This window comes from Nansenia antarctica, assembly GCF_963989245.1.
Source record: "Nansenia antarctica genome assembly, chromosome: 8".
Lineage (NCBI taxonomy): Eukaryota > Metazoa > Chordata > Actinopteri > Argentiniformes > Microstomatidae > Nansenia > Nansenia antarctica.
In genome coordinates this window covers 6,143,385-6,154,842 of record NC_137678.1, presented here as the reverse complement: position 1 = coordinate 6,154,842, position 11,458 = coordinate 6,143,385, and positions in this window count along the sequence as shown.

The following is an 11,458-nucleotide window of genomic DNA, read 5'->3' as shown; positions in this document are numbered from 1 at the left end:
TACCTGAACCTGTACCTGGCATCAACAACAGCCATCTTCTTCGGCGTATGGGTAGTTGTTTTTCCTCTCCACTCCACCAGGCTCGGGGCCGAGGGGCTACCCTTTTACCACCCCGAGACCTGGTTGAGGGGCTCACCCGGGCTATATTTCTGGACACCCCTCCAGAAGCCACGTCATCGTCTCGTCATCTAATACCGACAGACCATGCATCCCGTTGGGTGGGTGGTACACCGGGCAATCCAGGATAATATGGTCTGCGGTTTGGTCCTCTGCGCCACACTCGCACGACGCATTTGGGGCCAAGCCCCATCTGTGCATTGATGAGCGGAAACGCCCGACGCCGGTCCGGAGACGATTGAGCCTCACCCAGGATAGCCTTGGCATGTCCATCCCGAGGGGCTCAGCGCCGGCGACTGGGATGTGGTCGCGGAGTTTGGAGGTGTTAGCCTCCCACTCCGCGCGCCACATATAATCCGCCCATCCTGCCGCACTGATGTTGAGATCTCTGCATTGCTGCCTGAGATCCTGTGCGGCAGGCACAAATGGGTGTCTCGACTTGAGACGCCGGGAGGGCTCCGCTGTTATAGTGAGCCTATCATGGAGCAGATGGTTATTAAGCTCCGCGGCCCGGCAGGCGAGACGTGCTGTGGCTCCCATGCGGCGGAGGCCTGCGGGCTGGATGCCTGCTAGGATGGGAAGGTTGTCCACGGGGGTAGGACGCAGGCATCCTGTCACAATGCGCAAGGCTTCGTTTATAGGCGAGTCGATGAGGCGGGTGTGGGCACTGCGACACCATACTGGGGCGCAGTATTCACTAGTTGAATAAACGAGGGCTAGGGCTGCCGTGCGCAAGGTCCTTGCGCCGGCGCCCCAGCCCGAGCCAACCAGTCGCCTCATCAACGCCACACGAGCTGTTAACTTCTTGCGCAGTGACTCGAGGTGTCGGCGAAACGTGAGCGTCCTGTCCAATGTCACGCCGAGATAGATTGGCTCAGCGGAACATGGCAGGGGAGTTCCATCTAGGTGTACTCTAAGCTCACGTTTAGCCTCCCTGTTGTTAAGGTGGAAGGCAGCCGACACCGTCTTTGCCTCGCTAAGCTTCAATCTCCATTTCCGGAAGTATGCCACTAGTGTCTGCATGTCCTGGCTCAGAATCCCCTCCACAGACTGCCAATTTCCAGCAGAGTACACCACTGCGAGGTCGTCTGCGTAGGCGTACTTCCGCAACAGCCATCATCGACACAGAGAATCGTCCTTTGTAGTTCCGAAAAGTGCTTCCACTGTGTGCTGGTGGCAATATATTGATGTGCTTTCCATCGATCGCGCCAAGGCAGTGGTTGAATTTCCACCTCTGATGGAAGTCTTGGGCGATGTCCAACCATTCCTGTTCTGTAGTGGGTGTCTGAAATAGCAAGTTTTGTTTACATGAGTGCCAAGTTATCAAACAGTTTATAAGTCTTCTAAACTGCTGCAGCTTCAGCAGTAGCCTAGACTAGACTAGACTAGACTAGACTAGACTAGACTAGACTAGACTAGACTAGACTAGACTAGTAGTAGTAGTAGTAGTAGTAGTAGTAGTAGTAGTAGTAGTAGTAGTAGTAGTAGTAATAGTAGTAATAGTAGGAGTAGTATTAGGCCTTGTAGTAGTAGCAGCAGCAGAAGGCCTAATAATAATAATAATAATAATAATAGGCCTAATTAGAATACACTTTACATATTCTCAGTTGACACAAATACAGTGATTCTAATGCAAAGGCACCTTATTCATTTGTACAAATATACAAGTTCATGACTACAGATAATACATTAAACAAGCTTACCGTCAGATATTCATCTTTAAGTGTCAGGTGCAGTGCTTCGCATGTTTGGCTCACAATCAAGGACACTGTGGATTCACCAACCCTGAACTGGTAACTCATGGATGCAAATGATTCTCCTAAATGAATGAATGAATGAATGAATGAATGGTCTTTATTGTCATTAATACAGTACAGAGGCAGAGTGTGTTGTAAAATGAGGAAAGGAAGAAAGAAACAAACAAACAAACAAACAAAACAACACAACTATTAACATTTAGTTTCTTTAGGCACCAGCAAATGTAGGCCTACACAACAGCTTCATGTACAAACCTGTTGCCAAGTATCGGAGTGTTAAAGCCAGTCTCTCCTTGGCAGTGATGGCTAATCTCCATTTGGTGTCTTTCTTCGTTATCAGTGGGGCCACTTTATTGAGAATGTACCCAAATTCCTCTGCGTCCATTCGAAGCAGCCCCCTGAAACCTGCTCTGTCAGTTATCTGTCAACATAATAAAAAAAACGAACGACACAATTAACCATGCACAATGTCTGTTTCTTGATGGCTGTCAGATTTATTTACGTGTATTACTATTGTTATTACTATTGATTTACGTGTATTAGCCATTTGAGAACAACTCACCTCCAGCTCGCGCAGTAACATATACAGTCCATGCTCGCGCCGCCTCCACGGTTTTGTCCATAGTTTTTTCTGTCTTGTTCTACTTTTGGGTTTTTCTGTTAAGATTACAGCCATAGCCAGCACCATACACTCTTCCTGCATCTGCAAGTCCTCTTCCATGTTTGTTTTCACTCGTTCTTCGCGCATTCTTCTTTTCGGCACTTTATTGGCCTTGCACGTGATCACGCGAGAGTTCTGGCTTGGGGAACGAGACTCTAGAGAGTGGAGTCTGACGTAGCGAACATCTTTATGTCTGTGGGGTGCTGAAATGGGGAAATTCGCGCACACCACACACAACACGATCAAGGCTGTTCAAATCCAAGATTTTGTTTCTTCATGTGTGGGGTCTGTCTCAGATAAGATTTCTGTTAAGATTTTGACATTCCTTATGTGTGTACCACCCTTTAGGTGTGGTTTTCTGTGTCTTTTTCTTCTGTATTACATTGTGGATACTGATGTTTTTATTTATTTATTGTGTGTTGTTTCAGTATTAAGAATGGAAAATTATGTTTATTTATTTATTTTGTGTTGTATCAATATTAAGAATGAAAAAGTATTAGAACGGATGATACTGAAATATATGTATTAATTAATTGGATTATATAATATATTGGATTGTTAAGTATAAACAGGGGTAGGACAGGCTTCTTCCTACTCCATTTCGAACATTTGATAGGATAGAGCTGTCCTCTCCACCTGTGGGAAAGAGAGAGGAAAGGGAGCAGTGTTTTCTGGCTGGTTGGTAAGTCTTGGTAAGATCAGCTGTTCAGGGTCAGCTGGATGCGTGTAATGCTATTGTTGCTGTCTTTCTTGTCAGAATGACGAAGTAACCTCACACAGAATACTCGAGGAGGGGGGGGAGAGCAGAGCATACCACACTAAGGCTGATCACTGCTGGCAGCTTTAATAAGTACCCTGCGTTTATCTGCTGTTTTGATGGGTGCACTGTGTTATTATGGCCTATGGAGATGTAGGGCTGTGTGGCTCGGGGGCCCTCCCCTGTTTTTATACCCCTATCAGGCACCTGGTGGGTAATACACAGAGAATTAAAGCTCTGGCCCAAACGTGTCATTACACAGCCCTATGGACGCCTTCCTTCCTCCCCCTTCATACTGTACTATACCTCTCCTCCACACACCCCTCTCCTTTCTCACCTTGTTTTATTACCAGCATCCCAGCATACACCTCTCTCACCTGCCCCACCCCAGCCCACCACCCAACACATACCTATCTCTGTTTATTACACACACACACACACACACACACACACACACGCACGCACACACTGAGAGAGAGAGATAGAAATCCTACTCTATTTGAGGTATCTCTCTTTATTTTGGTGAAAGGAGATTTTTCAAAGATTCTCAATCATGACTGATGACTCAATCATTTGGTTGCTACATCATGAGCAGAATCAAGAACACACGTTCAGTACCATGTACTGAATTCACAAGGTATTGACATGACTGTTGAAGCTGTGCCATGTTGTACAACAGAGCATTTAGTATATCAGCCTTTTAATACAAGATGTGAACATGTTAGAATGCATTTGAGTAAACAATGTGTTATAAAATAACAGCATCCGCACACTCAAACACTGTGCAAAAACATTGTTTTATTGCGAGCTTTCGGTCATTGACCTTCTTCAGGCATAAAGCAGACAAGTGAATGTAGTGGTGTAAAGGGTTCAAACAACATCACTTGATTTAGCCAATGCACAACATCTGTGTCAAACATCCACCTAGTGGCAAGGCATCAAGGGTGAACAATGTGATGTCAGATGTATCAGATGTATCAGAATTCAGAATGTTGGCCTATCATTAGAATGTGTATGGTTTCCAACGGAATGCATCTTTTGAAATGCAACTGGCAAAAGTAGAACATTCCAAATCATTTCCAATGTTTACTTTGCATGGTGAAGTCGACAAGGATGTTATTTTAGAAAACAATGGCGCAAAATCAACCACTTGGAGACAGATACCTCTTGAAACTGAAATCCCAGACTGATTCAGATACAGCAGGTATTTATGAAACTCAACTACAAAACCAGACAGTTGTTTGTGGTGTATATAAAGGTTCAGATGGTTATTCCTCAGGTTGAAACTGTACAGGTGTATATAAAGGTTCAGATGGTTATTCCTCAGGTTGAAACTGTACAGGTGTGTCTTTTGGTGATGGGGGATATGGTTCTAAATGCTTCAATCGTGAATTCAAAATATTTTTGTTTTAATGTCAATTGAGCCTCTACTGTATAGATTTCAGTTGAATATAGAGTTGAACCTGTTTCCTGTCTTGTCCAGGACTAAACTCGCGGCCCGCCCAGGAGGTCCAGAGTGAGGCCACCTCCTGGCTGGTCCAGGACTGGTCCTGTCTGCTCTGGGTCCTGGTTGCGTTCTGCCTGGTCGCGTTCTGCCTGGTCCACTTCAGAACCAACAGGAGCCGTAGAGGGGATGAACACAACCAGGTAACTGATGGAGGAGAGGAGAGGAGGAGGGAGAGAGAGAGAGAGGAGGGAGAGAGAGAGAGGGGGAGGAGGGAGAGAGAGGAGGAAGTTAGAGAGAGAGGAGGGAGAGGAGGGAGATAGAGAGAGAGGAGGGATAGGGAGAGAGAGAGAGAGGAGGGAGATAGAGAGAGAGGAGGGAGAGGAGGGAGAGAGAGAGAGGAGGGAGAGAGAGGGAGATAGAGAGAGAGGAGGGAGGGGGAGAGAGAGAGAGAGGAGGGAGAGAGAGAGAGAGTGAGAGGAGGGAGATAGAGAGAGAGGAGGGAGAGAGAGGGGGATAGATAGGGAGAGAGAGAGAGAGAGAGAGAGAGAGAGAGAGAGAGAGAGAGAGAGAGAGAGAGAGAGAGAGAGAGAGAGAGAGAGAGAGAGGGGTAAGACCCAGCAGTAACAATTCATTGATGACATTCAGAACGTCCAATTGACCTCTGACCCCCCCCCACCCCCCCTCCCCCAGCCTGGCCCCTCCCCCATGCCCTCCGACATGCACAGCAGCTACGACGAGAGAGACTTCTCCGATGACTACGATGACTACTCCAACATGCACAACAGCTACGACGAGAGAGACTTCTCCGATGACTACTCTGACAGGTCTCTGTGACATCACCGGTGACATCATCATCAACAGACAGTAGTGTGCGTTTACGCTGGTATATTTTTGAAACACCACCAAACTTGCAGTTGATATGAAATAAAACTGTTTTCTTTGCTCATAATCATCACCTCGTGGGCTTGTCTTCTGCTGTGATCTGTTGGTGCTCTGGGTTGCTAGGCAACGGCAGACAGGATGTCAGAGGTTCTCATCTGGTATAAAACTTCTCATCTTTAAAAAAAGTTAAAGTTCCGGAAGAAACTTGGGGCTGGAAACTTGGGCTGGAGTGTTGGTAGTGTTGAACGTTTACAGACAGACGCACATACACACACATACACACACATACACACATACACACACATACACACATACACACATACACACACACATACACACATACACACACACACATACACACATACACACACACATACACACACACACATACACACATACACACATACACACATACACACACACACATACACACACACACACACACATACACACATACACACATACACACATACACACATACACACACACACATACACACACACACACACACACACACACACACACACACACACATACACACATGTAGGGGGGGGGGGGGGGGGGGAGGTAGGAGGGAGGAGGGAGGGGACCCAGGGGTTGGAAGATCTTGCTGACCTGCATTGTACGACAGGATATACAGGCAGAATATACATTGGGGGAAAGTATTCAACGTTTGAAATCAATAATATCTTCATTGCAGCTATTCACATGCAATTTAGGCCAGACATTGGTATTAACTCAATAAAACTGACCAAATTGGAAAACTCCAATCCATAGAAAAACGTTATGTGCAATAAAGTGGTATGGCACAGGAACAAAGTATTGAACGCAGTAACTGAAATGTATTTAATACTCGGAGGAGAAGCCTTTGTTTCCAATGACAGCTTCAAGACGATTCCTGTATGGAAAACCACATCTCTCACAGTGATCAGATGGGATTTTGGCTCATTCTTTAACACAGACAGTCTTTAAATCCGGAAGATTTTGTGGGGACCGCTGGTGAATCTTGATCTTCGGTTCCTTCCACAAATGTTCTATTGGATTTAACTCTGGTGATTCACTATAGGCCAGTCCAACACCTCTATTTTCTTCCTGTGGAACCATTTGAGAGTCCTCTGCAGTATGTTTTGGATCGTTGTCATCTTCATCATCCTGAAGGATGGCAACAGATTCTTCCCAAGAATTTCCTGGTACATGGCTCCATTCATCTTCTCTTTGATAATTTGGATTCCACCAGTACCATGTGAAGGAAACAGCCCCATACCATGATGTTTCCACCTCCGACCTTCACTGTAGGCATGGTCAGTGGAGCCCCTAGACTTTTGGGGGCCCTAAGCAAACAACATTATGGAGGCCCCTGGTAAGGGTCTTAGGCGGGTGACGATGTGGACATTTTTTAATGTATTTATTTCCCTGACACTAAAATATAATACGGTTTTACGAAGTTCGCGCATATGCGCGCGCTCGTGTGTGTGTAAGTAAAAAAACAGTCTGAAAGACTAGCGTCTCTTTTACAAAGGAGCCCTGGCCAAGACAGCCACAATACAACAATTACATTTGACATAATAAAAGCACATAAAAACATGCAAAGCACATTACATAAAAACAGTAAAAACAGTACATGACCACAGGTACAGTAGCACACCTAGTACACATTGCGACATACTGGACCACAAGTAGCATACAAATGACATGCAACATAGAGCATGTAAATGATGCATGTAAATGCATGTAAATGATGGATCTTATCATGAATCATTTTTAAAGGCTTTAATATAGGCTACATGATGTATTAACTATTTGTATTTTGTACCCAGATGTCAAATAAATACGTAACAAATGAATAGTTAACTTTAAAAAAAACACTGCCCCGCTGAACCAATGAGAAGGACGGGGGGGCGGTGCTTCCCATCGGTCCGGCCTATCAGTGTCCTAGATTTGCCGCTCGCTCCGGGCGGCACATAGAATCCGTTCTATGGATAAAGGTCTCCAGACGTTTGGAGCGAGAGCAAAGCGGAAGTGGAAACGGCTGGCACCGCGAGACTAGCCAGCTATCAATAAACTACAATTCATCAGAGCAATTGCGCGTCATCTCCCTGTCATCAGAATGATCACGCCCCTTTTTGGGAGCGACGGACTCCCAAACGATGAGGAGGGGTCATCGTTTGTTGGTAAATATATATATATTATATATTTACCATATATATAAAGTCAAATATTAGTAGTAGCTGTCATGTGGTGACAGTATGTCCGTTGATACCCACTGTGTAGGCGGGTGGTGCACATATCGGTAGTGCACATATCGGTGGTCCACATATCGGTGCCTCCCATGCAGCTCGCCGCAGATATCCAGTTGCAGGTGCTCCCAGGGTTGAGATGGCCAGTCCAACGGCTGTGTTGATACCCACTTGACGTATCATATGCATGATATATATGTGTCCCTCTCTCTAACCCATCAAAAGTTTGTTTGTTCACCTGACCTATATAGCTACCACCTACCTTCAGACACTTCCCCAACACAGTTGTCCAAGTGTGTCACGAGGTGTTGGACTGGCCTATAGTGAATCACCAGAGTTAAATCCAATAGAACATTTGTGGAAGGAACCGAAGATCAAGATTCACCAGCGGTCCCCACAAAATCTTCCGGATTTAAAGACTGTCTGTGTTAAAGAATGAGCCAAAATCCCATCTGATCACTGTGAGAGATGTGGTTTTCCATACAGGAATCGTCTTGAAGCTGTCATTGGAAACAAAGGCTTCTCCTCCGAGTATTAAATACATTTCAGTTACTGCGTTCAATACTTTGTTCCTGTGCCATACCACTTTATTGCACATAACGTTTTTCTATGGATTGGAGTTTTCCAATTTGGTCAGTTTTATTGAGTTAATACCAATGTCTGGCCTAAATTGCATGTGAATAGCTGCAATGAAGATATTATTGATTTCAAACGTTGAATACTTTCCCCCAATGTATATTCTGCCTGTATATCCTGTCGTACAATGCAGGTCAGCAAGATCTTCCAACCCCTGGGTCCCCTCCCTCCTCCCTCCTACCTCCCCCCCCCCCCCCCCCCCTCGCCCCATGCCTCCCCCAGGCCCCCACTAGTGGTGTTACAAGCATGGAACTAACAGAGAGAGTAGGAGCGTGTGTATGTGTGTGTGTGTGTGTGTGTGTGTGTGTGTGTGTGTGTGTGTGAACTTACAGGGAGAGTAGGAACGTGTGTGTGTGTATGTGTGTGTAAGTGTGTATGTGTGTGTGTGTGTGTGTGTGTGTATGTGTGTATGTGTGTGTGTGTGTGTGTGTGTGTATGTGTGTATGTGTGTGTGTGTGTGTGTGTGTGTGTATGTGTGTATGTGTGTGTGAGTATGTGTGTATGTGTGTATGTGTGTGTGTGTGTGTGTGTATGTGTGTATGTGTGTATGTGTGTATGTGTGTATGTGTGTATGTGTGTGTGTGTGTGTGTGTGTGTGTGTGTATGTGTGTATGTGTGTGTGTGTGTATGTGTGTATGTGTGTGTATGTGTGTGTATGTGCGTCTGTCTGTAAACGTTCAACACTACCAACACTCCAGCCCAAGTTTCCAGCCCCAAGTTTCTTCCGGAACTTTAACTTTTTTTTAAAGATGAGAAGTTTTATACCAGATGAGAACCTCTGACATCCTGTCTGCCGTTGCCTAGCAACCCAGAGCACCAACAGATCACAGCAGAAGACAAGCCCACGAGGTGATGATTATGAGCAAAGAAAACAGTTTCATTTCATATCAACTGCAAGTTTGGTGGTGTTTCAAAAATATACCAGCGTAAACGCACACTACTGTTTGTTGATGATGATGTCACCGGTGATGTCACAGAGACCTGTCAGAGTAGTCATCGGAGAAGTCTCTCTCGTCGTAGCTGCTGTGCATGTCGGAGTAGTCATCGTAGTCATCGGAGAAGTCTCTCTCGTCGTAGCTGCTGTGCATGTCGGAGGGCATGGGGGAGGGGCCAGGCTGGGGGAGGGGGGGTGGGGGGGGTCAGAGGTCAATTGGACGTTCTGAATGTCATCAGTGAATTGTTACTGCTGGGTCTTACCCCTCTCTCTCTCTCTCTCTCTCTCTCTCTCTCTCTCTCTCTCTCTCTCTCTCTCTCTCTCTCTCTCTCTCTCTCTCTCTCTCTCTCTTTCTCTCCTTCCTCTCTCTCGCCCTCCTCTCTCTCCCTATCTATCCCCCTCTCTCTCTATCTCCCTCCTCTCACTCTCTCTCTCTCTCTCTCTCCCTCCTCTCTCTCTCTCTCTCTCCCTATCCCTCCTCTCTCTCTATCTCCCTCCTCTCCCTCCTCTCTCTCTAACTTCCTCCTCTCTCTCCCTCCTCCCCCTCTCTCTCTCTCCCTCCTCTCTCTCTCTCTCTCCCTCCTCCTCTCCTCTCCTCCATCAGTTACCTGGTTGTGTTCATCCCCTCTACGGCTCCTGTTGGTTCAGAAGTGGACCAGGCAGAACGCGACCAGGCAGAACGCGACCAGGACCCAGAGCAGACAGGACCAGTCCTGGACCAGGCAGGAGGTGGCCTCACTCTGGACCTCCTGGGTGGGCCGCCCCGCCTGGGGGGGCATCTCCATACCCACCTGGGACCAGGAGGGAGACTCAGACAGCATCTCACGGATCATCTCTGATCTGTCTCTGTCTCTATACTGTTTTCTACCACATCTTTTCCTTCCCTTCGCCTCTCTATTAATTTGCTTGGACACAGAGCTCTGTGAACAGCCAGCCTCTTTAGCAATGACCTTTTGTGTCTTGCCCTCCTTGTGCAAGGTGTCAATGGTCGTCTTTTGGACAACTGTCAGGTCAGCAGTCTTCCCCATGATTGTGTAGCCTACAGAACTGGACTGAGGGACCATTTAAAGGCGTTTGCAGGTATTTTGAGTTAATTAGCTGATTAGAGTGTGGCACCAGGGGTCTTCAATATTGAACCTTTTCACAATATTCTAATTTTCTGAGATACTAAATTTGGGGTTTTCATTAGTTGTCAGTAATACTCATCAAAATTAAAAGCAATAAACACTTGAAATATATCAGTCTATGTGGAATGAATGTATACATTATACAAGTTTCACTTTTTGAATGGAATTACTGAAATAAATCAACTTTTTGATGATATTCTAATTATATGACAGAACGGACATTGTAGGAGGTAACTGCCTCCAGCAGAGGGCAGTAATGCAGCATCAAGGACGCACGCTGCCGTTAAAACCAAAAGAAGAAGAAGACGACGAGGTATATTCCCGCGATACCAGGGAACGAGAAGTCGATCTAAGATGGCGGAGTCAGTAAACACACACCGTGCTGAAGACCTTACGAGTGATTATTAAGTTTACAACTGTGACAGAGGGCAAACATTAGTCACATCCATAGATAGTTACATCTCTGTATTTGGTTTCCTTTACTGCGTATGAAAACATCTCCACAGTGAACAAGGACTCTGAGTGTCGAAGGTCAGTAGAACTAGAATCCTTTGTCTCAGCTCGCTGCCTCACTGTCTAACATGTTACTACTGACCACTTCTGTCTGCAGAGATAGGCTATTCTGTCACTATACAATGTTGGCGGAACTTGTTATCAGTTTATGTCCGTGTCGCCTGGTCTGGACGAGCACACGGAGGTACTGATGGCGCTTCTCCACTATGGAAGGCCATCAACGCAAATAACGTCTAGAAATCCCGTGTCCACACCTAGCACCATTGTAGTAGATTTTGGCACACATGCACACATAAACCGTATAAACTGTATAGTTTGCCTTTTGCTATAAGGACCCTCCTGACTATGGGGGGGAGGGGAGGGTAGGGTTTACGACCCTTTGTTAAAGCC